Raw genomic sequence first — 21159 nt, 5'->3', positions numbered from 1 at the left:
AAGTGTAGAGGCGCATGCACAGTCTGCACCTGCACTACTCAGCAGTATTAGCGCCTCTGCACTTGCGCTACGTGGAGCACCGGCGCAGGTCTGACCCTGTCCATCAAGGGGGCCCCGTCTCTTGAGCAGGGAGGCCAGCCCCTTGCTGCTCAAGGATGCTGATTTTTGAACTAATTCGATCCACTCACCTCTAATCTTGAGGACAGGTCCTCAGTGTCATGAAACTGGACAACCCCTTTAACAAAACCAGTGAGCAACTTTTTTCCAGTGGCCTCCAACCTCCCCTTGTTTTCTTCCAAACTTTTTAGTCTAGGGCAGTGGTCGGCATTCAGCAAGCTCCGACTGTTGTGTAACTACAACTCCCAGCATGCTCCATTCACTTCTGTGGTAGCTCAGAAAACAGCCAAGCAAGTGTGCAGGCTGGGAGTTGTAGTTTCACAAAAGCTGAAGTCACGGACCCCTGGTCTAGGGCCACTCGGTAACCTGGAAAACATTCTGACGGAGGTTGGGCCATGACGGTGATCGCACCGCTTGCACAGTCACGCTCCTGCAGGTCGCACAACTCAACAGATCGCAGTCGTGTAAGAGCAAAACAGACAGGACAGAACCGCGCAGCACAGGCAGCTGCCAATCTCAGGGTTATGTTCACACAACGTACGTGAACCATCCAATCCAGGAATCTGAATGGGACCGGAATTACTGTAGGAAATCCTCCGTGTGTGAACAGGGCAGAGGTGTTGCTGAAATTTCTAGGACTAAAAAAAATTGGACCTGTACATCGGAATCGGGTTTGTAAACATTACGGCGCACGTTGCAGAACCGGCTGTAATTCAACTGGATGTCAATACTGGTGCAGAGGACAGAGTGGCCCCTGTCACAGCCCATCATGGCCAGATATCGGAAGGTCTCACATGTCTCCTTCCGTGGGACACATTCCTGGATTTGGCTCAAAAATGGAGTGGTGGATTTCAGTTAATTTACTTTTTTAAAGATACTCCCACCATGCTCCACTCACTTCTAGGGGACTTCTGAAAACTGAGGAAGCGTAAATACTGGGAGTTGTAGTTTGGAGGGCCATAAGTTGCAGATCTGGTGTGTATGGGACCAGCCTCCCTGCCCACATTCCGGTAATAGGTAATCTCCGAACTTCTAGATCGGTGGAGGGTCTGACTGCTGGCACCCCCAAAATTTCCAGAACAGGTATTCCAAGACCCTTGCTTGAATGGAGCAGTCACTGAGCATGTGCACAACTGCTCTCCTCTGGACTGTGGTCAGCTATCTCTGTCAGACCCACAGACAGTGACTGAAGTGGATGCACACATGCTGGACCACGCCATTCATACAGGTGGGGGGCTCTGGATCCCCCATCCTCAGGATTAGTGATAAAAAGTGGTCCAGTCCACAACTAACAGTTATTGCAGAAATATGGAAATACCCCTTTAAAGAGGAGCTGTCACCAATACTGTCAGGTCTGTTTTAGTAACTACCTGTATGCCCCTCGTAATAATTCTTGGGCATCTATTCTTATCACTAGGTTGTGCCATTCTTCCTACTAAAAGTTTATAACTATGTGGATATAGCGGGACAGTATGACTATGTATACCCCGTAGTGGTACAGTATATGACTGGATGTGGCGGCACAGTCCATGTCCATGTGGATGTGGCGGCACAGTCCATGTCCATGTGGATGTGGCGGCACAGTCCATGTCCATGTGGATGTGGCGGCACAGTCCATGTCCATGTGGATGTGGCGGCACAGTCCATGTCCATGTGGATGCGGCGGCACAGTCCATGTCCATGTGGATGCGGCGGCACAGTCCATGTCCATGTGGATGCGGCGGCACAGTCCATGTCCATGTGGATGCGGCGGCACAGTCCATGCCTATGTGGATGCGGCGGCACAGTCCATGCCGATGTGGTGGTACAGTATATGACTATGTATACCCTGTAGGTAGTGGCACAGTATATACCGCAGGCCCCATCTGATTTTATATATATATATATATATATATATATATATATATATATATATATATATATATGTCTTCAGTGCATCTTGGGGCCTGATATAAAGCAGTACTACACAATACACTAGGACCACAGTCTGGCTGCAGGGCTAGTATCCGGCATGTGCAGCATGCTGGGAGGCACAGGACTGCTGCAGCCGGTGACTGGCACTGCTAGGAGCACACGACATTGCCCGAGCAGACCTGGCACTGGGGTGACCCGGTGACCCTGCCCAGGTGGCCATTCCTGCACTTCTCCATGTCCAGGAATGTGTTCCTGTGACGTCAGCAGTCGTACCGGCGCAGGCAGCCCGGTAACCGGACGTACGAGACCCGGGACACCCCACACTGCAGTTTTATCATCTCCCCTCATGCACCAGCTCTTGAAACCGTAAACACTTACCGATTACAGGTCCGGGCCTCTCCAGCCGCGGCCTGGGTCAACCTCCCGCAACCCAAACCTGCAATTGGCTACTAACAAATCTCCGGCCAACCATCCAATCAGCTGCCTCCATCTAAAAGCGGTCTGTGATTGGCTGTCAGGTAGAAAATCTCAGTCACTAGCCGCCATGTTTAGTGTGGGCTGATAGAGAGCTAAAGTCAGGAGGAGGTGACAGATAGTTTGGTTTGACTTGTACAAGCTGAGCCGAGAAGAATACCAGGACATAATGACATGACCTTTAATTGTCACCTTCAATAGAGTAAAGGCGTGCTATTTTAAAGGGATCGTACGTGGATTAGGAATGATGAATGTTCTTCCCTGGGACCCTCACCAGTGTCCTGACTCAAGTAGTTTCCCATGTTCTCTGAATTGCCGAGACCCCGAGCCCTGGACTGATGTGCTCAGGGGTATACATGTATTTAGCTAATAAGCTCAGTCCTCTTGTACAGGCATTATACAATCAATGAGAAAAACAAAAAAAATGCACCCATCTAGAAATGCTGGATCGCTGCAAAACTCAGCATGCAGTTATGTTTCAGCCAGAAATATAATCCCCCATTGCTCTATAAAAAGATTCTCAGAGGCCACTTCAGACATCCCAACCTGCAAAACCTCATTTCAGGGAGGTTTTCTTTCACAAACTTTTTATGACATTTTCCAGACATATGCAGTATCTGCACACTTTGCTCTATGGTGTGGAGGACGGGGCTCATTACCCTGCCCCAAATTATCATATTTATGTATATGATTAAAGGGATTCGGTCACCACCTATAAGCCCTGTGAGCTAAACATCTGCTCATGTCCAGGCAGCATTCTGATTTCTAAGGTGGCCTTATAAAAGCTATTTGTGGCTTTATTCTGCAGAAAAACAGGTTTTACTAACCTGTCAATCATTGAATTAAGGTGCCCAAGCAGGGGAGGTCTGTGGATGCATGGTGCCCGGCCGCACGCATCGCCGTTCGTGCCCAGCGCAGCCTTCTACTCCTCAGTGCCGCCTCTCCCTCCCTCCCCCTCCTCCCGCTTTGAGATCCCGCGCGTGCGCACAGGCTCAGCCTGATGCGCCGTTGCGGACTGCTGGCATCGGCTTCTTGCATTATGCGCACGCGCCGAGAAGGGGACACTGCTACAGGTTGCCGGAAAGGTTTACTGCGAGTAAACTAGAGATGGGAAGTTCGGATCTTTCACATGAACCGATTCATGAATCGAATCTTCGGTTCATTCGCTGAGCTGACAAGAAGCAAGTGAACCGAAGCTTAGGTTGCGCAATGCGCATGCGCGGATGCTTCAATTCACTTGCTGACTCGCTGAGTCGGCTCTTGGTCTGAGTCAGGAAGTTTATTCTTTAAATCCCTGTGTGTAATTATCTACCCCACTGTAGGAAAAAAAAACAAGCATCCAGGGGGTGTGAATTTAACACTGGGGTAAATAATATAATTAAAATGGAGGGTTAAATGTGTAAATGTATTTAAAAAAAATACATCTCTCTCAATAGTTCTATAGCTACTGAATGAGACAGAAGAAGGGATGCCTTTAACATATAGATCTCCTGAGAAGCCAATTTGACCCTAAAGGGTTAATTCAACCTGTAATCTAAACTCTGTCCTGTCACTTCTCTTATCTCTCTGCTATCAGTAAACCTTTCCGGGATATATTGTCTCACATGCAATAGCGGGAGACTCCCTGAACCTCCGGGAGACTTGAGATCCCTGCCACTTTAGGGTAGTGTAGAAATCGTTGCCTGCTAGACATGCCTCTACAATGCGCTTGAAGACATTTTTCCCAGTAGACAGACTTTGAGAGGGGTTGCATCACTGGACTGAGAAAAGCAAGATGGTGGTTTTGACTAATTGTCTGCCATCTAGGCCTGACCTAGCTGGGAGATACTGGGAGCAGTGGTTACGTGAGGGCACACATGCTCTGGACAGACCACCAGTATGGGGGAGGACTGTTACGGAAGACCCCACATTTGGTTGTTCACCAGCCAGACACAGGTGGTTCTTTCATTACACACAGCAGAAAGAAAATGTGGTACCATGGCGCCCATTGGGAGTCCCGCCATTAACAAACAGACACTATTGCTTTCATTTGCCGAGAAACCTGGAGTGCCCCAAACTGGTACTGTATCATCTTTAGTGATGAATCCAGGTTCTGTTTGTGATTTGATGAATGTCCGGTTTGACTATGGAGGCCTTGTGGTGAGCGCTTCATTCCTGCCCTTCCTGTGGAGCGACGCAATGCCCCAGCTGCTGGTGTGAAGATCTGGGAGCCATCGCCTATGACAGTCGGTCACCTCTAGCAGCGACATGAGGGACACTAACAGCTCAGCGATATGTGCAGCACATCCTACCGCCACATGTGTTCCTCTCATGGCACGGCTTCCAACTGGCATTTTTCAGCAGGATAATGCTCACCACACACAGCAAGGGTTTGTCTCCACCAGACTGCAACACTTCCTTCTACTGCCTGATCACCAGATTTATCACCAGTCAAGCATTGGGACCAACTGGGACGTCAGCTTCACCAACCTACAAGTGCCCAGGATCTCCAGGACCAGCTGTAACATCTGGGGGCAAATGTGCTGCAGGATACCGTACAGAACCCGTATGCCTCCAGGCGTATTTCAGCATAGTAAACGACCCCATTTGTGCCTCAGCACTCAGTGATTTCTAATATCAGTCCTTTTTAGGGTACTTTCACACTAGCAGCAGGGGACTCCGGCGGGTGAACAGCCTGTCGGATCCGTCCTGATGCTAGTTCACGTGTGCCCCCGAACTGCCGCTCCGTCCCCATTGACTATAATGGGGGCGGGGGCAGAGTTCCGACGGCAGCGCACGCCTAGAGGCATCCGGACTAAATACTGCATGCAGTACTTTTAGTCCAGCCGCCTCTCGGCGTGCGCTGCCGTGCTGCCGCTGGAGCTCTGCCCCCGCCACCATTATAGTCAATGGGGACGGAGCGGCAGCCCGGGGGCACCTGTGAAATAGTGGCAGGATGGATCCGACAGGCTGTTCAACCGCCGGTCCCCTGCCGCTAGTGTGAAATAAACCTTAGACCCTTGGCATATGTACAGGTTTTTTTATACCAAATTTATTTACAAACAGTCCTTAACCCCTTAAGGACACATGACGTATCGGTACGGCATGTTTCCCGAGTCCTTAAGGACACATGACGTACCGGTACGTCATGTGTTGTTCCGATCACTGCCGCCCAGCCGGCTGTGATCGGAACAAGGTGCCTGCTCAAATCATTGAGCAGGCACCTCGGCTAAATACGCGGGGGGGTCCCGTGACCCCCCCATGTCGGCGATCGCAACAAACCGCAGGTCAATTCAGACCTTCGGTTTGCTGCGCTTTCTGCAGTTTCTGATCCGCGGGGATCAGAAACTTTAGTATTCCTAAAATATATATATTTCACCCCCCCCCCCCCTGCACTCCTGAATAATTTTATCCCGGTGGGAGGTGCAGGGGGGGCGGTGCGGCAGGCGGGATCGCGATCCCCCGCCCGCCTCCCCTTGAATAATCGTTGGTGGCTAGTGGGTATACCAGGGTGTCAGCAACCGCTGTATGGAAAAGGTTAACAGCTGAGGGAGCTCCCTCCCTCTCCCATCGGGAGGCTGCTGTGCCTTTGCAGCCCCCCGATGGAGAGGGAGAGAGCCCCCAGACAGCCCCCCTCCTCACTCTTCCCGTCTGCGCAGTTCTGGCCACTACTGAGCAGACGGGGAAGGTTCCCATGGCAACAGGACGCCTTCTCAGGCATCCTGCTGTCCATGGTGCTGAACAGATCTGTGCTAAAGGCATAGATCTGTTCAGACAAAGTGTAAGTAAAATACAGTACAGTACACTATATATTGTACTGTACTGTATTATACAGACATCAGACCCACTGGATCTTCAAGAACCAAGTGGGTCTGGGTCAAAAAAAAAGTAAAAATCAAAAAACACATTTATCACTGATAAAAAATTAAAAAAATTTAATTCCCTACACATGTTTGGTATCGCCGCGTCCGTAACGACCTGATCTATAAAACGGTCATGTTACTTTACCCGAACGGTGAACACCATAAAAATAAAAAATAAAAAACTATGATTAAATTGAAATTTTGCCCACCTTACTTCCCAAAAAAGGTAATAAAAGTGATCAAAAAAGTCGCATGTACGCCAAAATTGTAACAATCAAACCGTCATCTCATCCCACAAAAATAATACACTACCCAAGATAATCGCCCAAAAACAAAAAAAAAAAAATGTCTCTTAGACTATAGAAACACAAAAAAAAAAATTTTGTTTAAAAAATGAAATCATTGTGTAAAACTTACATAAACAAAAAAAAGGTATACATATTAGGTATCGCCGCGTCCGTATCGACCGGCTCTATAAAAATATCACATGACCTAACCCCTCAGATGACCACCGTAAAAAAAATAAAAATAAAAACGGTGTAAAAAAAAACATTTTTTGTCATCTTACATCACAAAAAGTGTAATAGCAAGCGATCAAAAAGTCATATGCACCCCAAAATAGTTCCAATCAAACCGTCATCTCATCCCGCAAAAAATGAGACTCTACTTAAGATAATCGCCCAAAAACTGAAAAACTATGGCTCTTAGACTATGGAGACACTAAAACTTTTTTTTTGTTTTAAAAATGAAATCATTGTGTAAAACTTACATAAATAAAAAAAATTGTATACATATTAGGTATCGCCGTGTCCGTGACAACCTGCTCTATAAAATTACCACATAATCTAACCTGTCAGATGAATGTTGTAAATAACAAAAAAAAAAGGGTGCCAAAAAAGCTATTTCTTGTTACCTTGCCGCACAAAAAGTGTAATATAGAGCAACCAAAAATCATATGTACCCTAAACTAGTACCAAAAAAACTGCCACCTTATCCCGTAGTTTCCAAAATGAGGTCACTTTTTTGGAGTTTCTACTCTAGGGGTGCTTCAAATGGGACATGGGGTCAAAAAAACAGTCCAGCAACATCTGGCCCACAAAAACCATATGGCATTCCTTTCCTTCTGCGCAATGCCGTCTGCCCATACAGCAGTTTACGACCACATATGGGGTGTTTCTGTAAACTACAGAATCAGGGCCATAAATAATGAGTTTTGTTTGGCTGTTAACCCTTGCTTTGTAACTGGAAAAAAAATATTAAAATGGAAAATCTGCCAAAAAAGTGAAATTTTGAAATTGTATCTCTATTTTCCATTAAATCTTGGAGTTTCTACTCTAGGGGTGCATCAGGGGGGCTTCAAATGGGACATGGTGTAAATAAACCAGTCCAGCAAAATCTGCCTTCCAAAAACTAAACGGTGCACCTTTCACTCTACGCCCTACTGTGTGCCCGTACAGTAGTTTACGGCCACATATGGGGTGTTTCTGTAAACGGCGGAGTCGGGGCAATAAAGATACAGTCTTGTTTGGCTGTTAACCCTTGCTTTGTTAGTGGAAAAAATGGGTTAAAATGGAAAATTAGGCAAAAAAATGAAATTCTCAAATTTCATCCCCATTTGCCAATAACTCTTGTGCAACACCTAAAGTGTTAACGAAGTTTGTAAAATCAGTTTTGAATACCTTGAGGGGTGTTGTTTATAGAATAGGGTCATTTTTGGGTGGTTTCTATTATGTAAGCCTTGCAAAGTGACTTCAGACCTGAACTGGTCCCTAAAAAGTGGGTTTTTGTAAATTTCTGAAAAATTTCAAGATTTGCTTCTAAACTTCTAAGCCTTGTAACATCCCCAAAAGATAAAATATCATCCCAAAATAATTCAAACATGAAGTAGACATATGGGGAATGTAAAGTCATCACAATTTTTGGGGGTATTACTATGTATTACAGAAGTAGAGAAACTGAAACTTTGAAATTTGCAAATCTTTCCAAATTTTTGGTAAATTAGGTATTTTTTTATGCAAAAAAAATAATAATTTTGACTTCATTTTACCAGTGTCATGAAGTACAATATGTGACGAAAAAAAAATCTCAGAATGGCCTGGATAAGTCAAAGCGTTTTAAAGTTATCACCACTTAAAGTGACACTGGTCAGATTTTCAAAAAATGGCCTGGTCCTAAAGGTGAAATAAGGCTGTGTCCTTAAGGGGTTAAGTCCCATAGGTGCCCTATTTGTTTCATATGCCAATTATTAAAACATATTAGAAGTGTTAAAAAAATAAAAAAATAAAGATAATTAAAACTATCAGTTGTGTCACATGGTTTTGATATATTTCCTTGTCTTTTGTATACATTTTTAACCACTTCACGTCCGCCCATAGGATATAAACGTCCTATGGGTGGACGTCTATCTCCTAATGCACGTTTTAAAACGTCTTTTCAGAAACAGCAGCTGCACGCTAATCGTGCAGCTGCTGATCGGGTTGCCCGCTGTCAGTGACAGCAGGGCAACCCTAAGACAAGGCAGGGACAGTTCCCAGGTGTCCCTGCCTTCACGATCGCTGCAGACACAGCGCTCACCGAGCGCGCCCCCGATCCCCGATCTTGCGGACAAGAAAAGGCAGTTCTATGGGGGTGCCGGTCGGGTGTATTGTGGATCCGCAATGCACTAGGGATGTCTGGATGGACCCTTATAGTGACACTATAGTGTAGGACTAGCTACTAAGGAGCAGCTAGTCAGCGCGCAGCTACCATCTCCCTGTTAATAGCTGGAAATATATAATACCTTAACCACTTCCCATCTGGGCACTTTGCCCCCTTCCTGACCAGGCCAAATTTTGCAAAACTGACATATCTCACTTTATGTGGTAATAACTTTGGAACGCCTTTATTTATCCAAGTCATTCAGAGATTGTTTTCTCGTGACACACTGTACTTCATGATAGTCATAAATTTGAGTCAAAATATTTCACCTTTATTTATGAAAAAATCCCAAATTTACCCAAAAATTTGAAAAATTCGCAATTTTCAAAATTTCAATTTCTCTGCTTTTAAAACAGAAAGTGATACCTCATAAAATATTTATTATTTAACATTCCCCATATGTCTACTTTATGTTGGCATCATTTTGGAAATGTTATTTTATTTTTTTAGGACGTTAGAAGGCTTAGAAGTTTAGAAGCAATTCTTAAAATTTTTAAGACAATTTCCAAAACCCACTTTTTAAGGACTAGTTCAGGTCTGAAGTCACTTTGTGGGGCTTACATAGTGGAAACCCCCATAAATGACCCCATTGTAGAAACTACACCCCTCAAGTTATTTAAAACCAATTTTACAAACATTATTAACCCTTTAGGTGTTCCACAAGAATTAAAGGAAAATGGAGATGAAATTTCTAAATTTCACTTTTTTTAGCAGATTTTCTATTTTATTACATTTTTTTCTTTAACACATTAAGGGTTAACAGCCAAACAAAACTCAATATTTATTACTCTGATTCTGCGGTTTACAGAAACACCCCACATGTGGTTGTAAACTGATGTAAGGGGGCACGGCAGGGCGCAGAAGGAAAGGAGCGCCGCATGGTTTTTGGAAGGCAGATTTTGCTGGATTGGTTTTCTGAACGCCATATGTTTTTTATTTTTCTACCGATCGTCTTGTGCAGGGGCTCGTTTTTTGCAGAAAGAGTTGAGGTTTTTATTGGTACCATTTTTGGGTACATATGATTTTTTGATCATTCATTATTACACTTTATGTGACAAGGTGGCCAAAAAATTGGCTGTTTTGGAACAGTTTTTTTTTTTTTTACAGCGTTCATCTTAGGGGTTAGGTCATGTGACAGTTTTATAGAGCAGATCGTTACGGATGTGGCAATACCCAATATGTATACTTTTTCTTATTTATTTAAGTTTTACACAATAATAGCATTTCTGAAACCAAAAAAAATGATGTTTTAGTGTCTCCATAGTCTGAGAGCCATAGCTTTTTTATTTTTTGGGCGATTGTCTTAAATATGGGCTCATTTTTTGAGGTAACGGTTTGATTGGTACTATTTTGGGGTATATTCGCCTTTTTTGATCGCTTGGTGTTGCACTTTTTGTGATGTAAGGTGACAAAAATGGCTTATTTTTTTACACCGTTTTTATTTTTTATTTTTTATGGTGTTTATTAGACGGGGTTGATGATGTGATATATTTATAGAGATGGTCGTTACGGACGCGGTGACACCTAATATGTGTGGTTTTTGTTGTTTTTTTGTTTTTTTTTATAGGAAAAGAAAATATATTTTTTACATTTTTATTTATTTATTTTTACTTTTATTATTTTCACATTTTTTTTATCAGTTCCCTCTTGGATCTTGAAGATCCAGTGGGGCTGATGGTTGTACTATACTTTGCAATGCTCTTGTATTGCAAAGTATAATACAATCAGATGCCTGTAGGTGGCAGCACTGGACGCCTATACCATGGCAACCGGACGCCTTTGCAAAGCGTCCGTTTGCCATGGCAACCATCGGGCGCTGCGATCGCAGCAGCCCTGATGGTTGAGAGAGAGGGGGCCCCCTCCCTCTATTACCCCCATGGATGCCGCTACTGCGGCATCTATGGGGTTACAGCAGTGTCAGCATAGAGCTGACACATGCTGCTGATGGCGGCGGCTCAGGAATGGAGCCGCCGCCATCACACACACAAGGGGGACCGCATCGGGGGCAGGGGACAGGGGGCACCATTTCACTTATAACAGATCGCGGCAGGAGGGGGTGGACCGCATGGGGGGGGGCAGGATAAGATGATGGACAAGAAGGGGGCACAGATCGGTGCAGGAGGGGGCGGACCGCATCGGGGGCAGGACAAGAACAAGGAGGGGGCACAGATCGGGGCAGGACCGCATCGGGGGCAGGACAAGAACAAGGAGGGGGCACAGATCGGGGCAGGACCGCATCGGGGGCAGGACATGAACAAGGAGGGGGCACAGATCGGGGGCTTCGGGACACATTACCGATTTGAAACCGGCATTTTAACACTGCCGCGATCCGATTGGTTAGTCTGCATAGACTAACCAATCGGATCGATTGCCGGCAAGGAGCCACTCTGATTGGTCCCTTGCCCGAATTACTGCACTGTATGCTGTCCGTGACAGCAGCATGACAGGGGCAGAAGCTTTGCAGCGCTTGGATTAAAGAGCTGCCAGAACGTGTATATACGTGGTAGCTGCACGGGGTATGTGCAGCTATCACGTATATATACAGATTGCAGTCGTGAAAGGGTTAAAAACTGTCCAAACACTGCCCCCCAACATGTTTCACCAGATAAACTGGTGTCCTCAGGGGATTCGGGCAAAGTGTCAGCACTCAGTGACCCCGCTCTGTAATATTACGTGGTCTGCCACTTTGTGGCCAAGTTGCTGTAGTTCCTAATTGCTTCCACTCTGCGATAATACCTTTCACTGTTGATCGTGGAATATCTAGGAGGGAAGTAGTGCTGAGCGAATCGAGCTTCGGATCATAGATCCAAAGTTGATTTGTTCAAACAAGTCGTTTTAATGCTGTACTTTGTTTCACCCGAAGTCACGTGAGACTCTGGTGAATGAATTCGTATTCAGTTCTACATCTTTAACTCCTTAAGGACACAGCCTTATTTCACCTTAAGGACCAGGCCATTTTTTTCAAATCTGACCAGTGTCACTTTAAGTGGTGATAACTTTAAAACGCTTTGACTTATCCAGGCCATTCTGAGATTGTTTTTTCGTCACATATTGTACTTCATGACAGTGGTAAAATGAAGTAAAAAAAAAATCATTTTTATTTATAAAAAAATACCAAATTTACCAAAAAAATTGATAAAATTGCAAATTTCCAAGTTTCAATTTCTCTACTTCTATAATACATAGTAATACCTACAAAAATAGCTATTACTTTACATACCCCATATGTCTACTTCATGTTTGGATCATTTTGGGAATGACATTTTAGTTTTTGGGGACGTTACAAGGCTTAGGGCTCTTTCACACTTGCGTTGTCCGGATCCGGCGTGTACTCCATTTGCCGGAATTACACGCCGGATCCGGGAAAACGCAAGTGAACTGAAAGTATTTGAAGACGGATACGTCTTCAAAATGCGTTCAGTGTTACTATGGCAGCCAGGACGCTATTAAAGTCCTGGTTGCCATAGTAGGAGCGGGGAGCGGGGGAGCGGTATACTTACAGTCCGTGCGGCTCCCGGGGCGCTCCAGAATGACGTCAGAGCGCCCCATGCGCATGGATGACGTGTCCATGCGATCACGTCATCCATGCGCGTGGGGCGCCCTGACGTCACTCTGGAGCGCCCGGGGAGCCGCACAGACTGTAAGTATACTACTCCCCCGCTCCCCACTACACTTTACCATGGCTGCCAGGACTTTAGCGTCTTGGCAGCCATGGTAACCATTCAGAAAAAGCTAAACGTCGGATCCGGCAATGCGCCGAAACGACGTTTAGCTTAAGGCCGGATCCGGATTAATGACTTTCAATGGGCCGGAGCAAAAAGCGCAGCATGCTGCAGTATTTTCTCCGGCCAAAAAACGTTCCGGTCCGGAACTGAAGACATCCTGATGCATCCTGAACGGATTTCTCTCCATTCAGAATGCATTAGGATAAAACTGATCAGGATTCTTCCGGCATAGAGCCCCGACGACGGAACTCTATGCCGGAAGAAAAGAACGCAAGTGTGAAAGAGCCCTTAGAAGTTTAGAAGAAAATCTTGAAATTTTTAAGAAATTTTCAAAAACCCAATTTTTAGGGACCAGTTCAGGTCTGAAGTCACTTTGTGAGGCTTACATAATATAAACCACCCAAAAATGACCCCATTCTATAAACTACACCCCTCAAGGTATTCTAAACTGATTTTACAAACGTCATTAACCCTTTAGGTGTTGCACAAGAGTTATTGGCAAATAGGAATGAAATTTAAGAATTTCAATTTTTTGGAAAATTTTCCATTTTAATCCATTTTTTCCAGTAACAAATCAAGGGTTAACAGCCAAACAAAATGCTATATTTATTGCCCCGATTCTGTAGTTTGCAGAAACACCCCATATGTGGCCGTAAACTACAGTACGGGCACACAGTAGGGCGTAGAGGGAAAGGTGCGCCGTATGGTTTTTGGAAGGCAGATTTTGCTGGACTGGTTTATTTACACCATGTCCCATTTGAAGCCCCCCTGATGCACCCCTAGAGTAGAAACTCCATAAAAGTGACCCCCATCTAGGAAACTACACCCCTCAAGTTATTCAAAACTGATTTTACAAACTTTGTTAACCCTTTAGGTGTTGCACAAGAGTTATTGGCAAATAGGGATGAAATTTGAGAATTTCAATATTTTGGCAAATTTTCTATTTTAATCAATTTTTTCCAGTAACAAAGCAAGGGTTAAAAGCCAAACAAAATGCTATATTTATTGCCCCGATTCTGTAGTTTGCAGGAACACCCCATATGTGGCCGTAAACTACTGTACGGGCACACGGTAGGGCGTAGAGCAAAAGGTGCGCCGTGTGGTTTTTGGAAGGTAGATTTTGCTGGACTGGTTTATTTACACCATGTCCCATTTGAAGCCCCCCTGATGCACCCCTAGAGTAGAAACTCCATAAAAGTGACCCCATTTTGGAAACTATGGGATAAGGTGGCAGTTTTGTTGTGACTATTTTTAGGTTACATATGATTTTAGGTTTATCTATATTACATTTTTGTGAGGCAAGGTTACCAGAAATACAGGGAGTGCAGAATTATTAGGCAAGTTGTATTTTTGAGGATTAATTTTATTATTGAACAACAACCATGTTCTCAATGAACCCAAAAAACTCATTAATATCAAAGCTGAATATTTTTGGAAGTAGTTTTTAGTTTGTTTTTAGTTTTAGCTATTTTAGGGGGATATCTGTGTGTGCAGGTGACTATTACTGTGCATAATTATTAGGCAACTTAACAAAAAACAAATATATACCCATTTCAATTATTTATTTTTACCAGTGAAACCAATATAACATCTCAACATTCACAAATATACATTTCTGACATTCAAAAACAAAACAAAAACAAATCAGTGACCAATATAGCCACCTTTCTTTGCAAGGACACTCAAAAGCCTGCCATCCATGGATTCTGTCAGTGTTTTGATCTGTTCACCATCAACATTGCGTGCAGCAGCAACCACAGCCTCCCAGACACTGTTCAGAGAGGTGTACTGTTTTCCCTCCTTGTAAATCTCACATTTGATGATGGACCACAGGTTCTCAGACTTCTTCCTGTACCACTGCTTGAAGAAGGTGTCTTCCAGAAACTAGCAGTAGGACTGGGAGTTGAGCTTGACTCCATCCTCAACCCGAAAAGGCCCCACAAGCTCATCTTTGATGATACCAGCCCAAACCAGTACTCCACCTCCACCTTGCTGGCGTCTGAGTCGGACTGGAGCTCTCTGCCCTTTACCAATCCAGCCACGGGCCCATCCATCTGGCCCATCAAGACTCACTCTCATTTCATCAGTCCATAAAACCTTAGAAAAATCAGTCTTGAGATATTTCTTGGCCCAGTCTTGACGTTTCAGCTTGTGTGTCTTGTTCAGTGGTGGTCGTCTTTCAGCCTTTCTTACCTTGGCCATGTCTCTGAGTATTGCACACCTTGTGCTTTTGGGCACTCCAGTGATGTTGCAGCTCTGAAATATGGCCAAACTGGTGGCAAGTGGCATCTTGGCAGCTGCACGCTTGACTTTTCTCAGTTCATGGGCAGTTATTTTGCGCCTTGGTTTTTCCACACGCTTCTTGCGACCCTGTTGACTATTTTGAATGAAACGCTTGATTGTTCGATGATCACGCTTCAGAAGCTTTGCAATTTTAAGAGTGCTGCATCCCTCTGCAAGATATCTCACTATTTTTGACTTTTCTGAGCCTGTCAAGTCTTTCTTTTGACCCATTTTGCCAAAGGAAAGAAAGTTGCCTAATAATTATGCACACCTAATATAGGGTGTTGATGTCATTAGACCACACCCCTTCTCATTACAGAGATGCACATCACCTAATATGCTTAATTGGTAGTAGGCTTTCGAGCCTATACAGCTTGGAGTAAGACAACATGCATAAAGAGGATGATGTGGTCAAAATACTCATTTGCCTAATAATTCTGCACGCAGTGTAGAAATTTTGAAATTTCATCTCCATTTGCCAATAACTCTTGTGGAACACCTAAAGCGTTAACGACGTTTGTAAAATCAGTTTTGGATACCTTGAGGGGTGTAGTTTCTTAGATGTGGTCGCTGTTATGGAGTTTTTTTACTCTAGGGGTGCATCAGGGGGGCTTCAAATGGGACTTGGTGCCAAAAAAAAAAGGCCATCAAAATCTGCCTTCCAGAAACCATACAGAGTTCCTTTCCTTCTGTGCCCTGCTGTTTGGTCATACAGCAGTTTACGGCCACATATGGGGTGTTTCTGTAAACATGCGGTATGAGGGTAATAAATATAAAGTTTTGTTTGGCTGTTAACCCTTACTTTGTTATTGTAAAAAAACGGATCAAAATTGAAAATTTGGCCAAAAATTGCTTTTTTGGCACTTTTTTTTTTTTAGTATCTCCATAGTCTTAGGCCTCTTTCACACTTGCGTTGTCCGGATCCGGCGTGTACTCCACTTGCCGGAATTACACTCCGGATCCGGAAAAACGCAAGTGTACTGAAAGCATTTGAAGACGGAACCGTCTTCCAAATGCGTTCAGTGTTACTATGGCACCCAGGACGCTATTAAAGTCCTGGTTGCCATAGTAGTAGTGGGGAGCGGGGGAGCGGTATACTTACAGTCCGCGCGGCTCCCCGGGCGCTCCAGAATGACGTCAGAGCGCCCCATGCGCATGGATGACGTGATCCATGTGATCACATGATCCATGAGCTTGGGGCGCCCTGACGTCACTCTGGAGCGCCCGGGGAGCCGCACGGACGGTAAGTACACTGCTCCCCGCTCCCCACTACACTTTACCATGGCTGCCAGGACTTTAGCGTCCCGGCAGCCATGGTAACCACTCTGAAAAAGCTAAATGTCGGATGCGGCAATGCGCCGAAACGACGTTTAGCTTAAGGCCGGATCCGGATCAATGCCTTTCAATGGGCATTAATTCCGGATCCGGCCTTGCGGCAAGTGTTCCGGATTTTTGGCCGGAGCAAAAAGCGCAGCATGCTGCGGTATTTTCTCCGGCCAAAAAACGTTCCGTTCCGGAACTGAAGACATCCTGATGCATCCTGAACGGATTTCTCTCCATTCAGAATGCATTAGGATAATCCTGATCAGGATTCTTCCGGCATAGAGCCCCGACGACGGAACTCTATGCCGGAACACAACAACGCAGGTGTGAAAGAGCCCTAAGAGTAATTTTTTATTTCGTTTTTAGCCAATTATGGCTACTTTCACACTTGCGTTGTTCTTTTCCGGCATAGAGTTCCGTCACAGGGGCTCTATACCGGAAAAGAACTGATCAGTTTTATCCCCATGCATTCTGAATGGAGAGTAATCCGTTCAGTTTGCATCAGGATGTCTTCAGTTCAGTCGTTTTGACTGATCAGGCAAAAGAGAAAACCGCAGCATGCTACAGTTTTCTCTCCGGCGAAAAAAACTGAAGACTTGTCTGAATGCAAGGAATGAGATTAGCGCCGGATCCGGCATTCAGAATACCGGAATGCCGGATCCGTCGTTCCGGCATGCGCATATCGGTAAAAATGTCGGTCCGCATGACAAGCGGAGAGACGGATCCGTCCTTGCAATGCATTTGTGAGACGGATCCGCACCCGGATCCGTCTCACAAATGCTTTCAGTCAGCGGCAGATCGGCGGATCCGGGGAGCCGTTCTGACGACGGAACTGCCCGCCGGATCACACTGCCGCAAGTGTGAAAGTAGCCTATCTTAGGTAGGGGCTCATTTTTTGCGGGATGAGAGGATGGTTTTATTGGCACTATTTTGGGGGGCATATGACTTTTTGATCACTTGCTATTACAATTTTTATGATGTAAGGTGACAAAAAAACTTTTTTTTGCACCGTTTTTATTTTATTTTTTTGACCGTGTTCATCTGAGGGGTTGGGATGGGATTTTTATAGAGCAGATTATTACGGACGCGGCAATACCTAATATGTCTTTAGTTTTACAAAATAATATTTGAAAAAATTTTTTGGGGGGGTTTTAGTGTCTCAAGTCTGAGAACCAGCTTTTTATCCGAATATCAGTGGCTAAATTGGGATATAAATTTAGTACTCCATGGAAGTGTGGTACTTCCTGAAGCAACCGTCAATGCAGAGGCCCGGATGATCGGGGCACGTGTCACACTGAGTAGTGGTGTCCTTCCGTATCCCCCTCCCGCGACACACTCTGCACTTTTTTTGGGTCCGTCCCTTCTTTCCAGTATGGGGGACCACACCTGGAAAGTGTTGGCCAGAGACGATCCGGGCGCCTCCAGTTCCCGAGGTACTCCGGCCTGCTCTTTCCCGGTCAGAAAAGATCAGGGCCTTGAGGACTGCCTCATAGAACTGGAGGAATGTCCCTGTGCTGCCAGCGCTCCGGGACAGAACAAAAGAGTTGTACAAGGCAACCTGCACCAAGTAGACCGCAACTTTTTTGTACCATGCCCGGGTTTTGTGCATGGCGTTATATGGCTTGAGGACTTGATCAGAGAGATCAACTCCTCCCATATACCGATTGTAGTCGACGATACATTCGGGCTTGAGGACCGTTGCCGCGGTACCTCGCACAGGGACAGGGGTGATGCCGTTACCGTGAATTGTGGACAGTACAAGGACATCCCTCTTGTCCTTATATCTGACCAGCAACAGGTTTCCACTGGTAAGGGCACAGGTCTCACCCCTGGGGATAGGTACCTAAGGGGGTGGGCAGGGAGGCAGCGTTGATTTTTCCGCACGGTCCCACAAGCAGACGTGGATCTGGCGGCGAGGGACTGGAACAAGGGAATACTAGTATAAAAGTTATCCACGTACAGATGATAACTTTTATCTAGCAGTGGGTGCATAAGGTCCCACACAAGTTTCCTGCTAACACCCAGAGTGGGGGGACATTCTGGGGGTTGAATACGGGAATCTCGCCCCTCGTACACACAAAACTTGTAAGTATACCCTGAGGTACTCTCACAAAGTTTGTACAGCTTCACGCCATACCTCCCCCGCTTTGAGGGAACAAACTGGCGGAAAATAAGTCTCCCCTTGAAAGCAATGAGAGACTCATCAACCGCGACCTCCCTTCTAGGTACATAGGCCTGTACAAATGTGGCCCCAAAGTGATCGATGACCGGCCTGATTTTGTACAGGCGGTCATAGGCAGGATCACCTTGGGGGGGACATGCTGCATTATCTGAATAATACAGGCATTTCCGGGTTGCCTCAAATCGGGAGCGTGTCATGGCCGTACTGTAAAGTGGGGTCTGGTAGAGGACGTCCCCACTCCAGTAATGTCTGACACTAGGTTTCTTGACTGGGCCCATGTGCAGCACGAGGCCCCAAAATGTCCTCATCTCGACTGCACTGACCGGAGTCCAGCCACCGGGCCTAGCCAAAAAGGAGCCCGGGTGTTGAGCAACAAACTGTTGGGCGAACAGGTTTGTTTGCTCCACCATTTGATTTACAAAGTGGTCACTAAAAAAAGACTAAAGTAGTCGTATTCAGTGAAGCCCACTGTGGAAATCTGGATTCCTGGTTGGCCTACAAAATCAGGAATCACGGGCTCAAAGCGCTCTGGGGTACACCAGATGGACATATCTGGTGGGCCGGAAAACTAGTACGAGCCCCAGAGCTGCTCGTACTAGGGTGGGTCACAGGGTCCCTAGCATGGCGGTCCCCTTGCTCCGCCTGGCGACGTCTCCGCCACCTTGGGGGCTCATCATCATCGCTAGATGATGAGGAGGACGCGGATGACAACAGGAAAGTGGGGTCATCCTTGTCCTCACTAGGACTCTCGGAGTTGGAGGCAAGCTGGGCGTATGTCTCCTCGGCCGAGAACATCCGGCAGGCCATAGGGGAGTGTGTGTCTGCGTGTTTGTGTGCGTGCGTGTAAATCTTTATTCGGTGTGCGTGTGTGTGGGGGCACGGGTGTTTGCAAACTCACCCTAAACTTAACAGACAAAAAAAAAAAAAGACTAACTAACAAAAGGGCAAAAAATGTGAAAAAATAAATAAAAATAAAATTCAAAACAGCTGATCAACCGTCCGAAGTTGATCAGCGGTGGGGTGTGCGATGCACTAACAGTGGCCGGACGCAAGCTGCAGCACCCCTGGGGGTCTAGGGTCACACAGCTGTGCTGTGGACCCCAGACACCCTATTTAGGGTGATGCAATCACAAGCCTTTTTTTTTTTTTACTTCCACTAACTTTCCTTTTATATCCCTGCCTAACTCAACCTTTCCCTAGCCTTTTCCTAAGTACCTGATTGAACAGATAGGTGGTGCTGGGGCACAGATCGGGTGCTGGGCACAGATGGGGTGATGCCTGGACAGATGGGGGTGCTGAGATCCGACAACGTGCAGCGGCAGTGCTCCTCTCTCCTCTGCTCCCCGGACACAAAAGGAGGAGGAGAGGAGCGCTGCTCTAATTTGAACCTCCTGCTGCCTACCCACCTACCAATCAGAGCCGATCCTGAGAGGTGATGTCACATCACCTCTTAGGTTCGCAGGATGATGATTGGTGGTGTAATATCACACCACCGATCACCATTCTGTTCCGGGTTATCGGGTCTTTAGAGACCCGAATAACCCAGAAACGCAGCAAACCGTAGATGATTCAAATGGTACCTTTGTTGTGTTCTTGTGAAGTTCACCCGAGGCAAAAACTGACTTTTATTAGTATGTAAATGAGGGCTCGCAAGTGCCCAGGGGCAGCGTTCACTTCGTTGGAGCCCAGGCTGCTCTGCCTCTTTTGGTCATATTCTCGCCCCAGCCTCTGCCCGCCCTTCTCTTCCCTTGCGTCCTCCTTCTCTCCCAGCGAGATCCAGCGCCTGTGCTCTCCCTCGCTGGGCCGGGTCATGCGCAATGAGGTGTCCATTGTGGGCACGGCATCACTGTAGCTACTGCGCCTCTGGTCCGCCTCCTTGCCGCTGGTTTCGAGCCATTGGCCGGCGCATGCGCAGTAGCTACAGTGATGCCGTGCCCACAATGGGCATCGCAGTGAGCATGCCCCGGCCCAGCGAGGGAGAGCGCAGGCGCGGAATCTTGCTGGGAGAGAAGGAGGACGCAAGGGAAGAGAAGGGCAGAGACATTGTGTAAAACTTACATAAATAAAAAATAAGTAGATATATTAGGTATCGCTGTGTCCGTAATAACGGGCTCTATAAAAATATCACATGACCTAACCCCTAAGGTGAATACCATAAAAAAACAAAAAACACAGTGTCAAAAAAGCCATTTTTTGTCACCTTACATTACAAAAAGTGTAATAGCAAGCGAGCAAAAAATATAAAAGTACCAATCAAACCGTCATCTCATCCCCAAAAAAATGAGCCTCTACACAAGACAGTCGCCCAAAAAATAAAAAAAAACTACGGCTTTCAGAATGTGGAGACACTAAAAAACCTTTTTTTTCAAAAATGCTTTGTTATGTAAAACTGAAACAAACAACCAAAAATATTTGGTATTGTTGCGTCCGTAACAACCTGCTCTATAAAAATAGCTCATGATCTAACCTGTCAGATGAATGTTGTAAATAACAAAAAATAAAAACGGTGCCAAAACAGCTATTTTTGGTTACCTTGCCTCACAAAAAGTGATATATAGAGCAACCAAAAATCATATGTACCCTAAAATAGTACCAACAAAAC

General features: G+C 45.7%; 1 protein-coding gene across 1 annotated transcript in view; it reads right to left on the bottom strand.

The window, feature by feature from the left end:
* ARMC1 (armadillo repeat containing 1) overlaps positions 1–2499 on the bottom strand; it is a 48747-nt gene extending 46248 nt beyond the window's left edge. The window contains exon 1 of the mRNA XM_040432817.1: positions 2410–2499. The gene's annotated coding sequence lies outside the window, so the exon portion shown is untranslated. The remainder of the gene's footprint in view (positions 1–2409) is intronic.
* Between the last annotated feature and the right edge of the window lie 18660 nt (positions 2500–21159).

Source organism: Bufo bufo, chromosome 5 (assembly GCF_905171765.1).
Source record: "Bufo bufo chromosome 5, aBufBuf1.1, whole genome shotgun sequence".
NCBI lineage: Eukaryota > Metazoa > Chordata > Amphibia > Anura > Bufonidae > Bufo > Bufo bufo.
Note: the sequence above shows the minus strand (reverse complement) of the source record. Positions and strands in the feature narration are given on the sequence as shown.